This window comes from Mobula birostris, unplaced genomic scaffold, assembly GCF_030028105.1.
Source record: "Mobula birostris isolate sMobBir1 unplaced genomic scaffold, sMobBir1.hap1 scaffold_1013, whole genome shotgun sequence".
In the NCBI taxonomy this organism is placed as follows: Eukaryota; Metazoa; Chordata; class Chondrichthyes; order Myliobatiformes; family Myliobatidae; genus Mobula; species Mobula birostris.
The window spans coordinates 54,493-78,742 of record NW_027274054.1 but is presented as its reverse complement, the minus strand read 5'-3'; the positions used below and the strand labels follow the sequence as shown (position 1 = coordinate 78,742).

General features: G+C 49.6%; 1 long non-coding RNA gene across 1 annotated transcript in view; it reads left to right on the top strand.

Annotated features, from left to right (window-relative positions):
* The first annotated feature begins 437 nt into the window (after positions 1-437).
* The window catches only part of LOC140192278 (uncharacterized), a 61,393-nt gene continuing 37,580 nt past the window's right edge, over positions 438-24,250 (top strand). The window contains exon 1 of the long non-coding RNA XR_011884193.1: positions 438-541. This is a non-coding gene — a long non-coding RNA (uncharacterized lncRNA). The remainder of the gene's footprint in view (positions 542-24,250) is intronic.

Sequence of the window (24,250 nt, the reverse complement as noted above, 5' to 3'; positions counted from 1 at the left end):
AGCCTGTTTCTGCACTGTGCTGTTCTATGACTAACAGTGGGTAAAGTCCCCTCAGCTAACAGAGCAACAAGGCGGAGGAGGAACTGCATTTACGGGAAAGTATTATGACTTAAATAAAGCAAATGTACGGCAAACATTAACCCTTCAGTGTCTGAAACATTGCCTCCTTTTCCCTTTGCAAACTCCGTCTGCACTTTGCTCCGTGCTTTCCAGACTTTGATGGTCAGCTTCAGAAAACTTTCCTCACACATGGACTCTGTGAGGTGACTTTTCTCTCACGCAGCCGAAAGCTTTCTCGCCGCCCGTATTCCAGTGATTCGCAACAGGAAGTGATTGACAGCAGCTTGGCACAGCATCACTGCTTTCTGTACTTCCTGATGTCAGCCTCTGTACATCCTGTGTCACCCTAGAGCGAGAGAGACACTCATTCACATCCAACCAAGGACGCAACATCACTAGGGGGGCTTTCGTCCGTCTGCTCCCATAGACCTGCTTCCACCTGATATTCGCTCTGAGGTTTAGCTGCATTCCATTAAGCAAGGTAGGCTTGTGGTGCCTGGGACAATGCTGGACAGGGACTTTAAACAGCCTGCTGAGCAAACAGCAGGAGGGAAGGCAGCTCCCGACCGAATCAGCCTGGCTTTGGGAATACCAGCCTTCTCTGCATCCTCTTCCTCTCCCTGGGACGTACAGGCCTGACCACCTCTTGCAGGAGGAGGCCTTACTTCTTGAAGGAGGGGGGCGTTTTCCCCTGGCTGGGGATGTTCTCAAACCTGAGGTCATTCGGCGTTTGGAACAGAGCACTTCTGGGGGTGGGGGGAGGGTGAATCTCTGGAATTTCCAATCGTGATTCACTCATGACAGTACTCGGTAGATTTGCGGGTGTGAGATGATTCGAGCAAGCTGGGGGCAGTACAGAAACAATGGTAGTGAGTCAGAATATAAGGTCAGAATTCCGGGCATATATTGTGAAATGTCTTGTTTTGTGGCAGCAGCACATTGTGATACAGAATAATAAAAACTGAATTACTGTAAGTGTATGTATGTTAAGGACACCAACAGTGGAAACAGGGAAAATAAAAGTAATAAGGCTCATGGTTCACTGTCCATTCAGAAATCAGATGGTGGAGGGGAAGGAGCCGTTCATGAATTACTGAGTGTCTGTCTTCAGACTGCGCCTTCTCCCGAGTCTGATGTGGTCAGACTGAAAGAGGCAGCAGGTACGTGGGGCCGATTGCCCTTCGAGCTCCCGACCGGTGGTATCGAGGGTATGTGTTAGGATGTTCAGCATCAGGCCAGTTCTGGGGAGTGAAGGAAGAGAGGGAGGGCGGATGTTTTGCTAAGAGGACAGGCCCGGGCCTATCCCCTCGCGGAGCTGAGCTCTGAGTGCTGTGCAGGCGAGGCAAGCAGTTGGAAGCCAACCACCCCTCGCCTGTTGCCACGATGAGGTCACTGGCCGGGGTGGGGGTGGGAGTGGGGACAGGGGCAAGTAGATGTAAGGTTGGGAGTGGGATTGATATGAGGTGCCTAACTCTCAGTGGACGTGGAGGGTGGGTTTGAAGCCGGGGACAGATGGGGTGGTGAGGGTATATTCAGGAGTGTTGATGTAAAGGAAAGAAGCTACTCGTGGGTCGACGTGGTCCATGAGGTTGTTTCATGCTATTCAATCCATTTAGAGTCGTAACAAAGACGTACCAGATGGAGTGTCATTGGAGCTTGTGCTGTGGTTTAACCCTAGTCTAGTCTGTGATTAGGCTTGGGTTTAACGGGTGGGATGCTGGGCACAGCTCGGTGGTCTGCGTGCATCTCTAAATGAACCACATTAAAAGAACGATGTGAGAGTTGGGGTGGGTGGTCACCGGCCTTCGACAGGGTCACTGCTCCTTCTGTCACGGCACGGGATGGGACAGTGTGAGCTCCTGCATCCCAAACCTCGGGACAGCTAGTCACAGAGGCTGCAAGACAACAAGATATAGGAGCAGTATTAGGCATTTGGCCCATCGAGTCTGCTTCGACTTTCCAATCTCCTGCCTTCTCCCCATATACTTTCATGCCCTGACCAATCAGCAGACACTCAGGATTAGAAGGTGAAGAGTTGTCAAACCCAATTTTTCTGCTTTGGCTGTGGGAGGAGGCTACGATGCAACAGAACAGCAGCAATCAGAAGCAACATTGTTCTTCAGTACACTGCAACCTCCAAATACCAACCAACAGATTTCGCTGGCCCATCTTTGAATTTCAAATTTAAATTATATTGAAACTGTTCAATATCAGCTCCCCCCACCCCGTATGGTAGCGTAGTGGTCAGCATAACACTGTTTCAGCGTCAGCAAACGGGTTCAGATCCGCCTCTGTCTGTGGACCGGGGGCTGCCATTCTTTTTAACGCCATGTACCCCTACCATTAACTGTGGATCCCAGGCTGGGGCACCCCTGCCAAAGGAGTTTGTGTAACCCTCCTGTGACCATGTGGGTTTCCTCCAGTCCCTCATACATCCTACACACCAAAGACAAACAGGTTAATGTTAATTAGTCACACGCATGTAATCCAGGGCGCTGGCCTGTTACCGTGCTGAATCTCCAAATCATACGAATAACTTCCCTCACCTTCTCCAGCTGATCATACGAATAACTTCCCTCACCTTCTCCAGCTGAAGATGCTTCTGAACCACCATCCCTCAAGCAGCCAAAAGAAATCCCCTCTGAAGAGTGTGCACCGGTTCAGCTTTGAAGTTACTCATTTGTGGGTGGGTCCTAGTTTTTATTCAGATAAAATACCATTGGATGATTATAAAGCACAAGGCAAAGAGTCAGAAAATTGGATTGGAATCACAAAAACATGCTGGGATTAACGGTGAATCGAGACCATGCACAGGGTCAGCAGCTCTGATGTGAAATCATCGTGTTATGGAATCTGCTTCAGAGTTGGAGTCAGGTTTATTACAGCTTGTGAAACTTGTTCTTTTCTGGTTGCACAACATTGCAACACATAAAAACATTCTATAAGGAATATAGAAATTATATGGACCATTGAGAACTTTTTTATTTCACTGTGGTACAGCATAGAATAGACTCTGCTGGTCCAAGCTGCACTGCCCAGCAATCCCTCAATGACCCTCACTAATCACAGGATTATTCACACTGACCAACCACTACGTCCTTGGACACTGGGCGGAAACCGAAGCACTCGAAGTCCACACAAACTCCCTATGGGCAGTGGCTGGAACTGAACTGAACTCATCTGTACTGAAAAGCATTGTGCTGACTGCTATGGTACTCTGCCACTCTTGACAAAAGAGAGGGCACACATGCTGCCTCAGCTGATGGGGTCCAGGCACATTCTGGGAATTGATACCAAACACATAACCACAGCATGGGTGGAGGACATTCCTGGTGCCTCCCTTCACTACCGCAGTCCAGAAAGGAGCAGTCTGCTGTCACTAACAATGTAGGGATCTTGGTACCACATGTCCCAGAGAGAGACAGCACTCTGGATGTCTGAGAAATGTCTCGGTCGTATTGATCAAGCAGTTGTGAATGACCCCTCTGACCTCTACACTCCACTTGTTGTAAACACCTCCAGCCACTACACACCTCTGCCTCTCTGTAAACCCCGTCTAGACAATACACACCATCATGTCTCCATAACCCCCTTCATCCCCATAACCCCATCACCCCCATAACCCTGTCAAGCCAATACACACCATCGTGTCTCCATAACCTCCTTCATCCCCATAACCCCATCTAGCCAATACACACCATCATGTCTCCATAACCTCCATCACCCCCATAACCCCGTCAAGCCAATAAATATCATCCTGTCTCCATAAACCCCTTCATCAACATACACCCCATCAACCCCATAACCCCTCCATCCCCGAAAACCCATCAGCCCCCGTAAACCATCGAGTCTCCGTACTCCCTCCATCCCATACACACCACTGCATCTGCGTCTCTGTAAACAGCCGAACTAAGTTCCCACACCCCTCCCTGTCTGCAGAAGCCCCTCTCTTTACTACACGTTGCAGTCTCTATGTATACCACCCCGCCCCCCCCGCCACATTACTACAGTCCTTCCTGCCTCTGTAACTCCCTCTGGCCCCATCATATCACTGAATCCCTGTAACCCCCTCCATTACTGTCTCTGTTATCACCCCCACCCAGCTTCTACACCCCTCCCTGACTCCGTAATCCCCCCCACCCAGCTCCTACAGCCAACCTTCTCTCTGTAATCTCTCCACTGAGCTCCTACACCCATCCCTGTCTCTGCAACCCCCCCCTCCACCCCACCCCAAACCTAAACCTTGTCTCCATAATCCTGTCCGCACCACCCCAATACTACACCCATCCCTGTCTCTGCAACCCCCCCCTCCACCCCACCCCAAACCTAAACCTTGTCTCCATAATCCTGTCCGCACCACCCCAATACTACACCCATCCCTGTCTCTGCAACCCCCCCCTCCACCCCACCCCAAACCTAAACCTTGTCTCCATAATCCTGTCCGCACCACCCCAATACTACACCCATCCCTGTCTCTGCAACCCCCCCCTCCACCCCACCCCAAACCTAAACCTTGTCTCCATAATCCTGTCCGCACCACCCCAATACTACACCCATCCCTGTCTCTGCAACCCCCCCCTCCACCCCACCCCAAACCTAAACCTTGTCTCCATAATCCTGTCCGCACCACCCCAATACTACACCCATCCCTGTCTCTGCAACCCCCCCCCTCCACCCCACCCCAAACCTAAACCTTGTCTCCATAATCCTGTCCGCACCACCCCAATACTACACCCATCCCTGTCTCTGCAACCCCCCCCTCCACCCCACCCCAAACCTAAACCTTGTCTCCATAATCCTGTCCGCACCACCCCAATACTACACCCATCCCTGTCTCTGCAACCCCCCCTCCACCCCACCCCAAACCTAAACCTTGTCTCCATAATCCTGTCCGCACCACCCCAATACTACACCCATCCCTGTCTCTGCAACCCCCCCCTCCACCCCACCCCAAACCTAAACCTTGTCTCCATAATCCTGTCCGCACCACCCCAATACTACACCCATCCCTGTCTCTGCAACCCCCCCCTCCACCCCACCCCAAACCTAAACCTTGTCTCCATAATCCTGTCCGCACCACCCCAATACTACACCCATCCCTGTCTCTGCAACCCCCCCCTCCACCCCACCCCAAACCTAAACCTTGTCTCCATAATCCTGTCCGCACCACCCCAATACTACACCCATCCCTGTCTCTGCAACCCCCCCTCCACCCCACCCCAAACCTAAACCTTGTCTCCATAATCCTGTCCGCACCACCCCAATACTACACCCATCCCTGTCTCTGCAACCCCCCCCTCCACCCCACCCCAAACCTAAACCTTGTCTCCATAATCCTGTCCGCACCACCCCAATACTACACCCATCCCTGTCTCTGCAACCCCCCCCTCCACCCCACCCCAAACCTAAACCTTGTCTCCATAATCCTGTCCGCACCACCCCAATACTACACCCATCCCTGTCTCTGCAACCCCCCCCCTCCACCCCACCCCAAACCTAAACCTTGTCTCCATAATCCTGTCCGCACCACCCCAATACTACACCCATCCCTGTCTCTGCAACCCCCCCCTCCACCCCACCCCAAACCTAAACCTTGTCTCCATAATCCTGTCCGCACCACCCCAATACTACACCCATCCCTGTCTCTGCAACCCCCCCCTCCACCCCACCCCAAACCTAAACCTTGTCTCCATAATCCTGTCCGCACCACCCCAATACTACACCCATCCCTGTCTCTGCAACCCCCCCCTCCACCCCACCCCAAACCTAAACCTTGTCTCCATAATCCTGTCCGCACCACCCCAATACTACACCCATCCCTGTCTCTGCAACCCCCCCTCCACCCCACCCCAAACCTAAACCTTGTCTCCATAATCCTGTCCGCACCACCCCAATACTACACCCATCCCTGTCTCTGCAACCCCCCCTCCACCCCACCCCAAACCTAAACCTTGTCTCCATAATCCTGTCCGCACCACCCCAATACTACACCCATCCCTGTCTCTGCAACCCCCCCGTCCACCCCACCCCAAACCTAAACCTTGTCTCCATAATCCTGTCCGCACCACCCCAATACTACACCCATCCCTGTCTCTGCAACCCCCCCCTCCACCCCACCCCAAACCTAAACCTTGTCTCCATAATCCTGTCCGCACCACCCCAATACTACACCCATCCCTGTCTCTGCAACCCCCCCCTCCACCCCACCCCAAACCTAAACCTTGTCTCCATAATCCTGTCCGCACCACCCCAATACTACACCCATCCCTGTCTCTGCAACCCCCCCCTCCACCCCACCCCAAACCTAAACCTTGTCTCCATAATCCTGTCCGCACCACCCCAATACTACACCCATCCCTGTCTCTGCAACCCCCCCCCTCCACCCCACCCCAAACCTAAACCTTGTCTCCATAATCCTGTCCGCACCACCCCAATACTACACCCATCCCTGTCTCTGCAACCCCCCCTCCACCCCACCCCAAACCTAAACCTTGTCTCCATAATCCTGTCCGCACCACCCCAATACTACACCCATCCCTGTCTCTGCAACCCCCCCCCTCCACCCCACCCCAAACCTAAACCTTGTCTCCATAATCCTGTCCGCACCACCCCAATACTACACCCATTCCTGTCTCTGTAACACCCTCTACACCCCACCCCAATCCTACACCCCATCCTGTCTCCGTAACACCCTCTCCACCCCCACCCCAATCCGAGACACCTTCCTGTTTCTGTAACCCCCTCTCCACCCCAATCCTACACCCCATCCTGTCTCCGTAACACCCTCTCCACCCCCACCCCAATCCGAGACACCTTCCTGTTTCTGTAACCCCCTCTCCACCCCAATCCTACACCCCTTCCTGTCTCTGTAACCCCCTCTCCACCCCAATCCTACACCCATTCCTGTCTCTGTAACCCCCTCTCCACCCCAATCCTACACCCCTTCCTGTCTCTGTAACCCCTCTCCACCCCAATCCTACACACGTTCCTGTCTCTGTAACCCCCTCTCCACCCCAATCCTACACACGTTCCTGTCTCTGTAACCCCCTCTCCACCCCAATCCTACACCCATTCCTGTCTCTGTAATCCTCTCCACTCTCCACCCCAATATTATACACCTTCCTTTCACTGTAACCCCCTCTCCACCCCAATCCTACACCCCTTCCTGTCTCTGTAACCCCCTCTCCACCCCAATCCTACACCCATTCCTGTCTCTGTAACCCCCTCTCCACCCCAATCCTACACACGTTCCTGTCTCTGTAACCCCCTCTCCACCCCAATCCTACACACGTTCCTGTCTCTGTAACCCCCTCTCCACCCCAATCCTACACCCATTCCTGTCTCTGTAATCCTCTCCACTCTCCACCCCAATATTATACACCTTCCTTTCACTGTAACCTCCTCTCCACCCCAATTCTACACCCCATCCTGTCTCTGTAGCCCCCTCACCACAAACCCCAATCCTACACCCTTTCTTGTCTCTGTAAACCCCTCTCCACCCACCTCAATCCTACACTCGTTCCTGTCTCTGCAATGCCCCATCCCAATCCTACACCCCTTCATGTCTCTGTAACCCTGACTCCACCCCAAACATACACCCCTTCCTATCTCTGTAACACCCTGTCCACACCAATCCTACACCCCATCCTGTCTCTGTAACCCCCTGTCCACCCGAATCATACATCACTTCCTGTCCCTGTAACTCCCTCTCCACCCGAATCATACATCACTTCCTGTCCCTGTAACTCCCTCTCCACCCACCACAATCCTACACCCCTTCGTTTCGCTATAACCCCCTCTCCATCCACGCCAATCCTACACCCGTTCCTGCCTCTGTAACCCCCTCTCTGCCTCACCCCAACCCTACACCCGCTCCTGTCTCTGTAACCCCCTCTCCGCCCCACCCCAATCCTAAAATCCCTCCTGTCTCTGTAACGCCCTCTCCACGACAATCCTACACACCTTCCTGTCTCTGTAACTCCTCTCCACCCCAAACCTACAGCCCTTTCTCTCTCTGCAATGCCCCACCTCAATCCTACACCCCTTCCTGTCTCTGTAACACCCTCTCCACCCCAAACCAAACCAAACATGCACTCCTTCCTGTCTCCGTAACCCGCTCTCCACCCACCTCAATCCTACACTCGTTCCTGTCTCTGTAACGTCCCCATCCCAATCCTACACAGCTTCCTATCTCTGTAACATCCTCTCCAACCCATTCCTACACCCCTTCCAGTCTCTTTAACCCCCTCTCCACCCATCCCAACCCTACACCCCTTCCTGTCTCTGTAACCCCCTCTCCACCCACCACAATCCTGCATCCCATCCTGTCTATGTAACCCCCTCTCCAACCCACCCCGATCTTACTCCCATTCTTGTCTCTGTAACCCCCTCTCCACACCACCCCAATCTCACACCCCTTCCTGTCTCTGTAACCCCCTCTCCACCCCAATCTCACACCCCTTCCTGTCTCTGTAATCCTCACCCTCTGCACTCCAATTCTACACCCCTTCCAGTCACTATAACCCCCCTTCACCCCACCCCAATCTCACACCCCTTCCTGTCTCTGTAACCCCCCTCCACCCCACCCCAATCTCACACCCCTTCCTGTCTCTGTAACCCCTCTCCATCCCAACCCTACACCCCTTCCTGTCTCTGTAACCCCCTCTCCACCCACCACAATCCTGCATCCCATCCTGTCTATGTAACCCCCTCTCCAACCCACCCCGATCTTACTCCCATTCTTGTCTCTGTAACCCCCTCTCCACACCACCCCAATCTCACACCCCTTCCTGTCTCTGTAACCCCCTCTCCACCCCAATCTCACACCCCTTCCTGTCTCTGTAATCCTCACCCTCTGCACTCCAATTCTACACCCCTTCCAGTCACTATAACCCCCCTTCACCCCACCCCAATCTCACACCCCTTCCTGTCTCTGTAACCCCCCTCCACCCCACCCCAATCTCACACCCCTTCCTGTCTCTGTAACCCCTCTCCACCCCAATCCTACACCCCTTCCTGTCTCTGTAACCCCCTCTCCACTCCAATCCTACACACGTTCCTATCTCTGTAAACCCCTCTCCACCCCACCCCAATCGTACACCCCTTCCTGTGTCTGTAACCCCCTCTCCACCCCAATCCTACACACGTTCCTATCTCTGTAAACCCCTCTCCACCCCACCCCAATCCTACACTCCTTCCTGTCTCTGTAACCCCCTCTCCACCCCACCCCAATCTTACACCCATTCCTGTCTCTGTAACCCCCTCTCCATCCCAGCCCAATCGTACACCCCTTCCTGTCTCCGTTACCCCGTCTCCACCCCAATCCTATACCCCTTCCTGTCTCTGTATGTCCCTTTCTACCCCATCCCAATCCTACAACCCTTCCTGTCTCTGTAACGCCCCCTCCAACTCAATCCTACACCCGATCCTGTCTCTGTAAACCCCTCTCCACCCCACCCCAATCATACACCCTTTCCTGTCCGCGTAACCCCCCTCCACTCACCTGAATCCTACACCTGTTCCTGTTTCTGTAACCCCCTCTCCACCCCAACCCTACACCCGTTCCTATCTCCATAACCCCATTTTCACCCCTCCGCAATCCTACTCTCCTTCCTGTCTCTGTAACCCCCTCTCCACCCCAATCCTACACACGTTCCTATCTCTGTAACCTCCTCTCCAACCCAATCCCACACCCTTCCTGTCTCTGTAACCCCCTCTCCACCCCCCCAATCCTACACCCCTTCCTGTCTCTATAACCCCCTCTCCGCCCCACCCCAGTCCTACACCCCTTGCTGTCTCTGTAACCCTCTCCCCTTCGCACCCCAATTCTACACCCCTTCCTGTCACTTTAACCCCCTCTCCACCCCACCCCAATCTTACAACCCTTCCTGTCTCTGTAATCCCCTCTCCACCACAATCCTACACCTCTTCCTGTCTCTGTAACCCCCTTCTCCACCCCACCCCAATCCTACACCCCTTCCTGTCTCTGTAACCCCCACTCCTCCCACCCCAGTCTTACACCTCTTCCTGTCTCTGTAACCCCCTTCTCCACCCCACTCCAATCCTACACCCGTTCCTGTCTTGTAACCCCCTCTCCACCCCACCCCAATCCTACACCCTTCCTGTCTCTGTAACCCCCTCTCCACCCCACCACAATCCTACACCCCTTCCTGTCTCTGTAACCCCCTCTCCACCCACCACAATCCTGCATCCCATCCTGTCTATGTAACCCCCTCTCCACCCCACCCCGATCCTACTCCCATTCTTGTCTCTTTAACCCCCTCTCCACCCCACCCCAATCCTACACCCTTCCTGTCTCTGTAACCCCCTCTCCACCCCACCCCAATCCTACACCCCTTCCTGTCTCTGTAACCCCCTCTCCACCCACCACAATCCTGCATCCCATCCTGTCTATGTAACCCCCTCTCCATCCACGCCAATCCTACACCCGTTCCTGCCTCTGTAACCCCCTCCCTGCCCCACTCCAATCTTACAACCGTTCCTGTTTTTGTAACACCCTCTCCACACATCCCAATCCTACACTCCTTGCTGTCTCTAAAACCCACTCCCCACCCCAGTCTTACACCACTTCCTGTCTCTGTAAGCCCCTCTCCACCCCACCCCAATCCTACACCTGTTCCTGTCTCTGTAACCCACTCTCCACCCCAATCCTACACCAGTTCCTATCTCCGTACCCCATCTCCACACACCCCAATCCTACACCCCATCCTGTCTCTGTAACCCCTTCTCCACACCCACCCCAATCCTACACCTGTTCCTGTCTCTGTAACCCTCTCTCCAACTCACCACAATCCTACACTCATTCCTGTCTTTGTAACACCCTCCCCACTGACCCCAATCCTACAATGCTTCCCGTCTCTGTAACCACCTCTCCACCCCAATCCTTCACTCCTTCCTGTCTCTGAAAATGCCTCTCCACCCCACCTCAAAACTACACCCCTTCCTGTCTCTGTAACCCCCTCTCCATCCCAATCCTACACCCCTTCCTGTCTCTGTAACCCCCACTCCACCCACCACAATCCTGCATCCCATCCTGTCTATGTAACCCCCTCTCCACCCCACCCCGATCCTATTCTCATTCTTGTCTCTGTAACCCCCTCTCCACACCACCCCTATCCTACACACCTTCTTGTCCCTGTAATCCCCTCTCCACCCCAGACCAATCCTACACCCATTCCTGTCTCTGTAACCTACCTCTCCAACTCAATCCTACACCCGTTCCTAGCTCAGTAACCCCCTCTCCACCCCAAACCCACACTCACTCCTGTCTCTGTAACCCCCCCTCCACCCCAATCTCACACCCCTTCCTGTCTCTGTAACCCTCACCCTCTGCACTCCAATTCTACACCCCTTCCAGTCACTATAACCCCCCCTCCACCCCACCCCAATCTCACACCCCTTCCTGTCTCTGTAACCCCTCTCCACCCCAATCCTACACCCCTTCCTGTCTCTGTATCCCCCTCTCCACCCAATCCTACACACGTTCCTATCTCTGTAAACCCCTCTCCACCCCACCCCAATCCTACACCCCTTCTTGTCTCTGTAACACCCTCTCTACCCCAAACCTACACCCCTTCCTGTCTCTGTAACCCCCTCTCCACCCCACCCCAATCTTACACCCATTCCTGTCTCTGTAACCCCCTCTCCACCCCACCCCAATCTCACACCCCTTCCTGTCTCTGTAACCCCTCTCCACCCCAATCCTACACCCCTTCCTGTCTCTGTAATCCCCTCTCCACTCCAATCCTACACACGTTCCTTTCTCTGTAAACCCCTCTCCACCCCACCCCAATCGTACACCCCTTCCTGTCTCTGTAACCCCCTCTCCACCCCACCCCAATCTTACACCCATTCCTGTCTCTGTAACCCCCTCTCCATCCCAGCCCAATCCTACACACCTTCCTGTCTCCGTTACCCTGTCTCCACCCCAATCCTACACCCCTTCCTGTTTCTGTATGTCCCTTTCTACCCCATCCCAATCCTACAACCCTTCCTGTCTCTGTAACCCCCCTCCAACTCAATCCTACACCCGATCCTGTCTCTGTAAACCCCTCTCCACCCCACCCCAATCGTACACCCTTTCCTGTCCACGTAACCCCCTCTCCACTCACCTGAATCCTACACCTGTTCCTGTTTCTGTAACCCCCTCTCCACCCCACCCCAATCCTACACCCCTTCCTGTCCATGTAACCCCCTCTCCACCCCACCCTAATCTCACACCCCTTCCTGTCTCTGTAACCCCTCTCCACCCCAATCCTACACCCCTTCCTGTCTCTGTAACCCCCTCTCCACTCCAATCCTCCACACGTTCCTGTCTATGTAACCCCCTCTCCACCCCACCCCGATCCTACTCCCATTCTTGTCTCTTTAACCCCCTCTCCACCCACCCCAATCCTACACCCCTTCCTGTCTCTGTAACCCCCTCTCCACCCACCACAATCCTGCATCCCATCCTGTCTATGTAACCCCCTCTCCATCCACGCCAATCCTACACCCGTTCCTGCCTCTGTAACCCCCTCCCTGCCCCACTCCAATCTTACAACCGTTCCTGTCTTTGTAACACCCTCTCCACACATCCCAATCCTACACTCCTTCCTGTCTCTAAAACCCACTCTCCACCCCAGTCTTACACCACTTCCTGTCTCTGTAAGCCCCTCTCCACCCCACCCCAATCCTACACCTGTTCCTGTCTCTGTAACCCACTCTCCACCCCAATCCTACACCAGTTCCTATCTCCGTACCCCATCTCCACACACCCCAATCCTACACCCCATCCTGTCTCTGTAACCCCTTCTCCACACCCACCCCAATCCTACACCTGTTCCTGTCTCTGTAACCCACTCTCCACTCCAATCCTACACCAGTTCCTATCTCCGTACCCCATCTCCACACACCCCAATCCTACACCCCATCCTGTCTCTGTAACCCCTTCTCCACACCCACCCCAATCCTACACCCCTTCCTGTCTCTGTAACCCTCTCTCCAACTCACCACAATCCTACACTCATTCCTGTCTTTGTAACACCCTCCCCACTGACCCCAATCCTACAATGCTTCCCGTCTCTGTAACCACCTCTCCACCCCAATCCTTCACTCCTTCCTGTCTCTGAAAATGCCTCTCCACCCCACCCCAAAACTACACCCCTTCCTGTCTCTGTAACCCCCTCTCCATCCCAATCCTACACCCCTTCCTGTCTCTGTAACCCCCACTCCACCCACCACAATCCTGCATCCCATCCTGTCTATGTAACCCCCTCTCCACCCCACCCCGATCCTATTCTCATTCTTGTCTCTGTAACCCCCTCTCCACACCACCCCTATCCTACACACCTTCTTGTCCCTGTAATCCCCTCTCCACCCCAGACCAATCCTACACCCATTCCTGTCTCTGTAACCCACCTCTCCAACTCAATCCTACACCCGTTCCTGGCTCAGTAACCCCCTCTCCACCCCAAACCCACACCCACTCCTGTCTCTGTAACCCCCCCTCCACTCCAATCTCACACCCCTTCCTGTCTCTGTAACCCTCACCCTCTGCACTCCAATTCTACACCCCTTCCAGTCACTATAACTCCCCCTCCACCCCACCCCAATCTCACACCCCTTCCTGTCTCTGTAACCCCTCTCCACCCCAATCCTACACCCCTTCCTGTCTCTGTATCCCCCTCTCCACCCAATCCTACACACGTTCCTATCTCTGTAAACCCCTCTCCACCCCACCCCAATCCTACACCCCTTCTTGTCTCTGTAACACCCTCTCTACCCCAAACCTACACCCCTTCCTGTCTCTGTAACCCCCTCTCCACCCCACCCCAATCTTACACCCATTCCTGTCTCTGTAACCCCCTCTCCACCCCACCCCAATCTCACACCCCTTCCTGTCTCTGTAACCCCTCTCCACCCCAATCCTACACCCCTTCCTGTCTCTGTAACCCCCTCTCCACTCCAATCCTACACACGTTCCTATCTCTGTAAACCCCTCTCCACCCCACCCCAATCGTACACCCCTTCCTGTCTCTGTAACCCCCTCTCCACCCCACCCCAATCTTACACCCATTCCTGTCTCTGTAACCCCCTCTCCATCCCAGCCCAATCCTACACACCTTCCTGTCTCCGTTACCCTGTCTCCACCCCAATCCTACACCCCTTCCTGTTTCTGTATCTCCCTTTCTACCCCATCCCAATCCTACAACCCTTCCTGTCTCTGTAACCCCCCTCCAACTCAATCCTACACCCGATCCTGTCTCTGTAAACCCCTCTCCACCCCACCCCAATCGTACACCCTTTCCTGTCCACGTAACCCCCTCTCCACTCACCCGAATCCTACACCTGTTCCTGTTTCTGTAACTCCCTCTCCAGCCCACCCCAATCCTACACCCCTTCTTGTCTCTGTAACACCCTCTCTACCCCAAACCTACACCCCTTCCTGTCTCTGTAACCCCCTCTCCACCCCACCCCAATCTCACACCCCTTCCTGTCTCTGTAACCCCTCTCCACCCCAATCCTACACCCCTTCCTGTCTCTGTAACCCCCTCTCCACCCCAATCCTACACACGTTCCTATCTCTGTAAACCCCTCTCCACCCCACCCCAATCCTACACTCCTTCCTGTCTCTGTAACCCCCTCTCCACCCCACCCCAATCTTACACCCATTCCTGTCTCTTTAACCCCCTCTCCATCCCAGCCCAATCGTACACCCCTTCCTGTCTCCGTTACCCCGTCTCCACCCCAATCCTACACCCCTTCCTGTCTCTGTATGTCCCTTTCTACCCCATCCCAATCCTACAACCCTTCCTGTTTCTGTAACCCCCCCCTCCAACTCAATCCTACACCCGATCCTGTCTCTGTAAACCCCTCTCCACCCCACCCCAATCGTACACCCTTTCCTGTCCACGTAACCCCCTCTCCACTCACCTGAATCCTACACCTGTTCCTGTTTCTGTAACCCCCTCTCCACCCCAACCCTACACCCGTTCCTATCTCCATAACCCCATTTTCACCCCTCCCCAATCCTACTCTCCTTCCTGTCTCTGTAACCCCCTCTCCACCCCAATCCTACACACGTTCCTATCTCTGTAACCCCCTCTCCAACCCAATCCCACACCCTTCCTGTCTCTGTAACCCCCTCTCCACCCCCCCAATCCTACACCCCTTCCTGTCTCTATAACCCCCTCTCCGCCCCACCCCAGTCCTACACCCCTTGCTGTCTCTGTAACCCTCTCCCCTTTGCACCCCAATTCTACACCCCTTCCTGTCACTTTAACCCCCTCTCCACCCCACCCCAATCTTACAACCCTTCCTGTCTCTGTAACCCCCTCTCCACCACAATCCTACACCTCTTCCTGTCTCTGTAACCCCCTTCTCCACCCCACTCCAATCCTACACCCGTTCCTGTCTTGTAACCCCCTCTCCACCCCACCCCAATCCTACACCCTTCCTGTCTCTGTAACCCCCTCTCCACCCCACCACAATCCTACACCCCTTCCTGTCTCTGTAACCCCCTCACCCCCCAATCCTACACCCCTTCCAGTCTCTGTAATCCTCCTCTTCACCCCAATCCTACACCCGTTCCTGTCTCTGTAAACCGCTCTCCTACCCTACCCAACCCACATCCGTTCCTGTCTCTGTAACCCCCCCTCTCCACCCCAACCCAGTCCTACACCCCTTCATGTCTCTGTAACCCCCTCTCCACCCCACCCCAGTCCTACACCCTTTCCTGTCTCTGTAACGCTGTCCCCTCTGCACCCCAATTCTACACCCCTTCCTGTCACTTTAACACCCTCTCCACCCCCCCAATCCTACAACCCTTCCTGTCTCTGTAACCCCCTCTCCACCCACCCCAATCCTACACCTGTTCCTGTCTCTGTAACTCCCTAAAGACCCTACACCTTTCTTCAGCACCTACATCCCTCCGTTTCTCTGCAATCCACTCAGCCCCTACACTTCTCCCTGTCTCTGTAACCCCATCCAGACCCTAAAACACTCCCCGTCTCTGTTGCCCTCTCCTCTGTTAACCCATCCGTAACCCTCTTCTATGATCCGGTGGGCTGCAAGCAGCTTCAGAGGTGGTTTGGTGGGGGGTGACGCAGTGCAAGCTGATAAAGGGTGTCTGGTGCTTTTGGCTCTTTTAGTGCAGGGCCAATATTAAGAAGGGACAAGTAAGTGGAGTGGAGAGTGTTAGAGTGGCTAGGCTTTGGCTCAAAAGGCTTCGATGGGGATAGGTTTCGGCCAGCTCAGGTGGAGGTTTTAAAGAAGTAAGTTTCTGGTATGTTTTCATTTTGTTATTATGTAGCTAGAATAGGTCCAGATTTTGTGGTGTGTTCCTTGCGTGATGCGTGGGAACTCTGGGAGACGTCTAGTCTCATTGATAACTACAGCTGCATGAAGTGTATCAAGCTGCAGCCTCTGTGTGAGGGAACCGAAGCTGCCGCTCGATGACCTTTGGCTCATTCCAGAAAACGAGGAGGTGATGGACGGGGTGGCTACCTCCTTGTAGCTCCTAAGTTGCAGGAGGCAGGTATGTGGGTGGTTGCCAGAAGTTTCGTTCATTATGTACCGTGTCGTACGACATGGGCTGTCACAGTCTTCCATCTGTCTTCAACCTGAGAAGTTCTAATGAGCTCTTCACAGCTTTTGCCTGCCATCCCTCGAGGTAATTCACCAGTGTCGCGCACTTTCTTCCATCAGTTTTCCCCGACACTGCAAGACGTTTGAGGTTCTCTTTCCTTAGTACCTGTCCCAGAAACTCCGACTGCTGTTTCTTGATTGATGATGCCAGTTCTCTTCTTATTCCGGCTTTTGTTATTCTGTCCTTCCACATATTTTCATCGTTCTTCTCAAAAACCATATTTCTGCAGCTTCGAGTCTTCCCTCGATACCGTCCAACATTCAGTTCCATACGTTAACGTGGAATGAACGTAGAACCACAACAGTCGGAGTTTCGTACTGTGCATTTATTGATCTCATCCCTTCTAATTTCAGCATCAGCTCTACTGCCAGATGTTATCGTGCTCCCTAACTAACTGAACTTCCCTGTACCTTTAAATGTTTGGTTGCCCTCTCTCAGTTCGCACTTTGTGACAACCACACATTTGGTCTGCTTGTGAGTGACGGTCAATCCTCTCGGCACTTTCTTTGACAACTTCATCTGGTATTTCTTGAAGCTTCTCGTTAGAAGTAGCGATCAGCACTGTATTGGAAGTTGTTCAGATTATATCCACCTGTGATCTTGCCTGGAATACTGCTAGTTTCTCTTTTAACCTTCTTGCTATAAACGTTGAATAGTTCATTCCAGGTGCTGAAGGATTAAGCTCTTGATATCTCAGCTCATCAAAAGCTTTGATATGATCGATGAAACATCGGTATTGGTCATTTTGAACCTCTATGGCACGCTCACAAATCAATTGAGGGATAAAGATTGCATCTTGTATTCCACCCCCTTCGGTGAAGCCACACTGCTCTTGGTTTCATCTTGACTCATCCACCTGATTGTGGGCGTAACACATTCAAGTTGCTCTGGGTTCTTTTGGCAATAAACCCTGACTTGCTCATTTCATTCCACAAAATATCAACCTTTCAATCCAAACCCTTCCAGTGCTTGAATCATTTCTATCACAATGCCATCTGGCCCTGATACCTTATTCTTTATCATTTTCTTCTACTTTCATAGTCAGTGGGCTGTCCATGTTCCTAGTTATTGGCTTCTCTCCTCTGGTATGGCTCAAAAGGTTCATGTCATGTGCCACACATGAGGTTGCTTACCAAGCTAGGAGTCCATGGCATTACAGGAAGATTACTAACATGATTAGAGCATTGTCTGATTGACAGGAGGCAGCGAGTGGGAATAAAAGGATACTTTTCTAGTTACAGTTGACGTTTCGGGTGGAAACCCTTCGACGGTCCTGCCAAGAGTTTCAGCCCAAAATATCAACTGTAGTCTTTTCCTAGATGCTGCTTGGCCTGCTGAGTTCCTCCAGCATTTTGTGTGTGTTGCCTGGATTTCCAGCATCTGCAGATTTTCTCTTGTCCTTGTCTGGTTGGCTGCCAGTGACCAGTGGTGTTCCGCAGGAGTCGGTGTTGGGACCGCTTCTTTTTATGCTGTATGTAAATTATTTAGATGATGGAATAGATGACTTTGTTTGCAAGTTTGCAGATGATACAAAGATTGGTGGAGTGTTGAGGAAACAGGTAAGATGCAGAAAGACTTAAGCAGATTAGGAGAATGGGCAAGAAAGTGGCAAATGAATTACAATGTTGGAAAATGTATGGTCATGCACTTTGGTAGTAGAAATAAATGTGCGGACTATTTTCAAAACGGAGAAAATCAAAAAATCTGAGTTGCAAAGGGACTTGGGAGACCTTGTGCAGAAAAACCAAAAGGTTAACTTGCAGGTCGAGTCAATGGTGAGGAAGACAAATACACTGTTAGCATTCATTTCAAGAGGTCTAGAATACAAGAGCAGGGATGTGATGCTGAGGCTTTATACGGCACTGGTGAGGCCTCACCTTGAGTATTGTTTTTTTGTAATTTATTTTTTATTGAATTTCATCATCAAACAAACATTTCCATAAGATGTATTTCAGATACTGTACATATATATCATATAATCATATTTGTCACAAATCTCCACATAACATTTACCTGAGGTATACACTTATAGAAAGGAGAGGAAAGAAAGAACAATCGAAAGACGAAAACTATGTACAGAGTAGGGAGTGATCTCTTTTTTTACGACCTATTCATTCACTTATGAGAATAAAATCAGGCCTATGAGGTGTTATGTAGCTAAACCATTTTTTCCAGTATGAATAAAATTGTTCCAACTTATGCTTAATAGATGCTGTTATCTTCTTCATTTTGTAAATGTCCATTGTAATTTCTATCGATACGTTTAGAGTTGGGCTCTCCTGTGATAACCATTTCCTGGTAAGAGTCTTTTTACCAGCCACCAGCAGTACATTCATTAAATGTTTATCTCTTTTCAACCATTCTTGAGGTATATATCCAATATATATGGTCTTACTCTCTAAGGGTATTCCACATTTAAAGATGTCTTGTAGGGCATTATGTATCCTACTCCAATAATCTTCGATAACGGGGCATTCCCAGAAAATATGATAATAGTTTGCATTTTGATTTCCACAATTTCTCCAGCAAACAGTGGGGTTGTTATCACAATGGGATTTCTGAGAGGGTGCAATAAAATATCTTATCAAGGTTTTCCACACGAACTCCCTCCATTTCTGTGAACTGGTACACTTCCATTGATACCTCCATATTATTGTCCAGTCTTCCTCAGATATTATTATCCCTCCTCCTTCTCCCATTTTGTTTTAATGTATGAAGCTGAATATGTTTTAAGATTTCACAAACCCTTATACACGCTTGAAATGATCTTACTACCGTTGTCTGAATTATATGCTTTTCTAAACAGCTCTATCAGACATGCACTTGCCTTGGTTACATTTTTAACCATCTTATTTACATACTGTCACATCTGTAAATACCGGTAAAAGTCTTGTTTCTCTTTGAGTATTTCAAAACTGAACAGTGTTCCTTCTTTCTTATATTGCAAATAGCTGTTATTCCTTTAGCTGTCCAGTCCTTAAATCGAGCATCCAGTTTATTTGGCGTAAAATCCAAGCCATATGCACACCATTTAAGAATTGCAATGTCTCTCTCCAGTTTATATTTTTTTATAATAGTTTTCCATATTTTAAGAGTCCATTTCACCCACGAGTTGTCAATATTATTTATGTAACTTTGTAGGTTGTTATCAGCCAAAATTTCCTGTATGGGGAAGGAAAGTATCCTCTCCTCAATGTTTTTCCATTGAGCGCCATATGATGGATTGCACCAGCATATCACGGCTCTCAACTGTGCTGCAAAATAATAATTTCTAAGAGAAGGTAGGCCCCATCCCCTCTTTTCCTTGGCTAATTGCAAAGTTTTGAGACGAACCCTAGGCCTTTTACCTTGCCATATATATCTTGATAGCATCTTGTTCCATTCATTGAATTGATTTTGGTTAATCTCTATTGGTAAGGTCTGAAAGAGATATAGTAGTCTGGGCAGTATATTCATTTTAATAGATTCAATCCTTGAACTGAGACCAACAAAAGGATTAGGTTCCACCCTGTTATATCTTCCTTAATTTTTTTATATATTGGCTGATAATTGCAATCCGATAATTTTGCCAAATCTTTCGGCATAATGATGCCAAATATTTGACGAACTCTGTTTACCATACCCAAGTATATCTACTTTCAATTTCTCTTGGTAGGCTATAGTTATATGAAAGTAGTTGGGTTTTATCTATGTTGATCTTGTATCCTGATAATTGACCATATTGTTCAAAGGATTGCATCAATTTAGGTAAAGAGTATGTTGGTTGCCCTAGATAGATCAAAATGTCATCCGCATAACAGGCCAATTTATGCTCTGTCTCTTTAATAGTAATTCCCCTGATATGTTCATTTTGTCTGATGTATTGAGCTAATGGTTCCAGATATAATGCGAGGAGTAATGGTGATCATGCACAACCCTGTCTCGTGCCCCTTTCTAGGGTAAAACTATTAGATAAATATCCTTTGAGTTTAAACCTGGCAGTAGGATTGTCGTATAGTGCCTGTATAGTTTTAATAATTGTGTCATGTAGACCAAATCTATGTAAAACTCTATAGAGAAAATTCCAATTAACCGAATCAAATGCCTTTTCAGCATCCACGCTTATCACTATTGTTTCAATCTCATTTTTTTATATGATCCATAATGTGAAGTGTCCTTCGTATATTGTCTTGTGTTTGGAGTTGTTGTATGAAACCTGTCTGATCATTATGTATCAGTGTGGGTAGAAACTCTTCTAATCGTTTGGCCATGATGGAGGTAAATATTCTATAATCCACATTAAGAACAGATATTGGTCTAAATGACCCACAATCCATTTTATCCTTGCCTTCTTTTGGTATGGTTGAGATTATCGCCTTCTTCCAGCTGGGTGGCATTTGTGCCTTTCTCAGGGCCCAGTTCAGTGTGGGGAATAAATCAGGGATTAACTCACTTCTAAACTCTTTATACCGCTCTGCTGTATATCCATCTGATCCCGGTGACTTGTTTAATTTAGGCCTACCAATTACAGTTTTTAGTTCAGCTTCAGTTATGTCAGCAGTCATCTTTCTATTTTGTTCTTTGCTTAAACTGGGTAACTCTAAAGAATTCAGGAAGGTGTCAATTTGGGTTAAGTTTCCCCCTGTAATTTTGGAATATAGTTTTGTAAAACATTTCAAAAGCTTCATGAATTTCACTTAGCTTATTTTTTTATCACTTTTGTTCTTGGATCCCTAATTCTATGAATTGTATTTTCTGCTATTTTTTTTTTCAGTTTCCACGCCAGTATTTTTTTATAGATTTAGCTCCACTTTCGTAGTGTCTCTGTTTCAGAAACATTAATTTTTTTCTAATTTCTTGTGCAGCCAAATTATTAATTTCATTCCTAATTTTTTAAATTTCCTCTAGTATATCCTGTGCCAAACTCAATTTGTGTTTTTTTTTGTTCCTTCAGCTTATTTTGTAATTCCTCTAATGTTCTATTCCTTATTTTCTTCTTATATGAAGATATTGTTATAGTTTTCCCTCTTAAGACAGCCTTCAGAGTATCCCATAGAAAACTCTCCATTATCATTAAATTCTAAGACCAATTTATTTTTTAATTTGTTCCTTAAAATAGGGATCATTGAGTAGACTTGAATTTAGTTTCCAAATAGTATTCTTTGGTTGTAGGTCAAAATCAACAGATAAATATATAGGTGCATGGTCACTTACATTTATTGTCCCAATTCCACAGGTGATTATTTTGTATCTATCTTTTCCAAATGTTACAAAATAGTCTATTCTTATATATACAGAATGGGGGGTAGAATAATGAGTACAATCCCTTCTATCGAGGAAAAGGTCCCTCCATATATCAATTAGTCCAACATCCTCAAAAAGAGTGTTAACTTTCTTATGTAAGGACTTTGTTTCATAAGTTTTCCTACTGGAAGAGTCTAGCTTTGGTTGTAACTGTAAATTTAAATCTCCCCCACATATCAAGAGACCTTCTGTTTCTGTTACCATAATATTAGTAATTTTCTGGAAGAAACTAATATCACTTCCTAGGGGTGCGTATATATTCAATAAAGTAACTGGATTTCCATCTATATTCCCCCTTACCAGAATATATCTGCCCTCCTTATCTCCCATTTCGAATACTTTTTCAAAATTTAGCTTACTTGAGATGAGAATAGCAACTCCTCTTCTATGTCCTGATTTATATGAGGAGAAAAACAAATTAGTGAAGCCCATTCTCTTTAATTTTCCATGCTCATTATCACTTAAGTGAGTTTCCTGTAAATGTACTACAGGGGCTTGTTCTTTTTTCATTCTTGATAGAATTTTAGAACATAGAACAGCACAGTACAGGCCCTTTGGCCCACAATGTGTGCCAACCCTTAAACCCTACCTCCCATATAAGCCCCCACCTCAGATTCCTCCATATACCTGTCTAGTAGCCTCTTAAACTTCACTGGTGTACCTGCCTCCACCACTGACTCAGGCAGTGTATTCCACGCACCAACCACTCTCTGAGTAAAAAACCTTCCTCTAATATCCCCCTTGAACTTCCCACCCCTTATCTTAAAGCCATGTCCTCTTGTATTGAGCAGTGGTACCCTGGGGAAGAGGCGCTGGCTATCCATTCTATCTATTCCTCTTATTATCTTGTACACCTCTATCATGTCTCCTCTCATCCTCCTTCTCTCCAAAGAGTAAAGCCCTAGCTCCCTTAATCGCTGATCATAATCCATACTTTCTAAAGCAGGCAGCATCCTGGTAAATCTCCTCTGTACCCTTTCCAATGCTTCCACATCCTTCCTACAGTGAGGTGACCAGAACTGGACACAGTACTCCAAGTGTGGCCTAACCAGAGTTTTAGAGAGCTGCATCATTACATCGCGACTCTTAAAGTCTATCCCTTGACACCCCATAAGCTTTCTTAACTACCCTATCCACCTGTGAGGCAACTTTCAGGGATCTGTGGACATGTACTCCGAGATCCCTCTGCTCCTCCACACTACCAAGTATCCTGCCATTTACTTTGTACTCTGCCTTGGAGTTTGTCCTTCCAAAGTGTACCACCTCACACTTCTCCGGGTTGAACTCCATCTGCCACTTCTCAGCCCACTTCTGCATCCTATCAATGTCTCTCTGCAATCTTTGACAATCCTCTACACTATCTATGACACCACCAACCTTTGTGTCGTCTGCAAACTTGCCAACCCACCCTTCTACCCCCATATCCAGGTCATTAATAAAAATCATGAAAAGTAGAGGTCCCAGAACAGATCCTTATGGGACACCACTAGTCACAATACTCCAATCTGAATGTACTCCCTCCACCACCACCCTCTGCCTTCTGCAGACAAGCCAATTCTGAATCCACCTGGCCAAACTTCCCTGGATCCCATGCCTTCTAACTTTCTGAATAAGCCTACCGTGTGGAACCTTGTCACATGCCTTACTAAGATCCATATAGATCACATCCACTGCACTACCCTCATCTATATGCCTGGTCACCTCCTCAAAGAACTCTATCAGGCTTGTTAGACACGATCTGCCCTTCACAAAGCCATGCTGACTGTCCCTGATCAGACCATGATTCTCTAAATGCCTATAGATCCTATCTCTAAGAATCTTTTCCAACAGCTTTCCCACCACAGACGTAGGGCTCACTGGTCTATAATTACCCGGACTATCCCTACTACCTTTTTTGAACAAGGGAACAACATTCGCCTCCCTCCAATCCTCCGGTACCATTCCCGTGGACAACAAGGACATAAAGATCCTAGCCAGAGGCTCAGCAATCTCTCCTCTCACCTCGTGGAGCAGCCTGGGGAATATTCCGTCAGGCCCTGGGGACTTACCTGTCCTAATGTATTTTAACAACTCCAACATCTCCTCTCCCTTAATATCAACATGCTCCAGAACATCAACTTCACTCATATTGTCCTCACCATCATCAATTTCCCTCTCATTGGTGAATACCGAAGAGAAGTATTCATTGAGGACCTCGCTCACTTCCAGAGCCTCCAGGCACATCTTCTCACCGTTATCTCTAATCAGTCCTACCTTCAC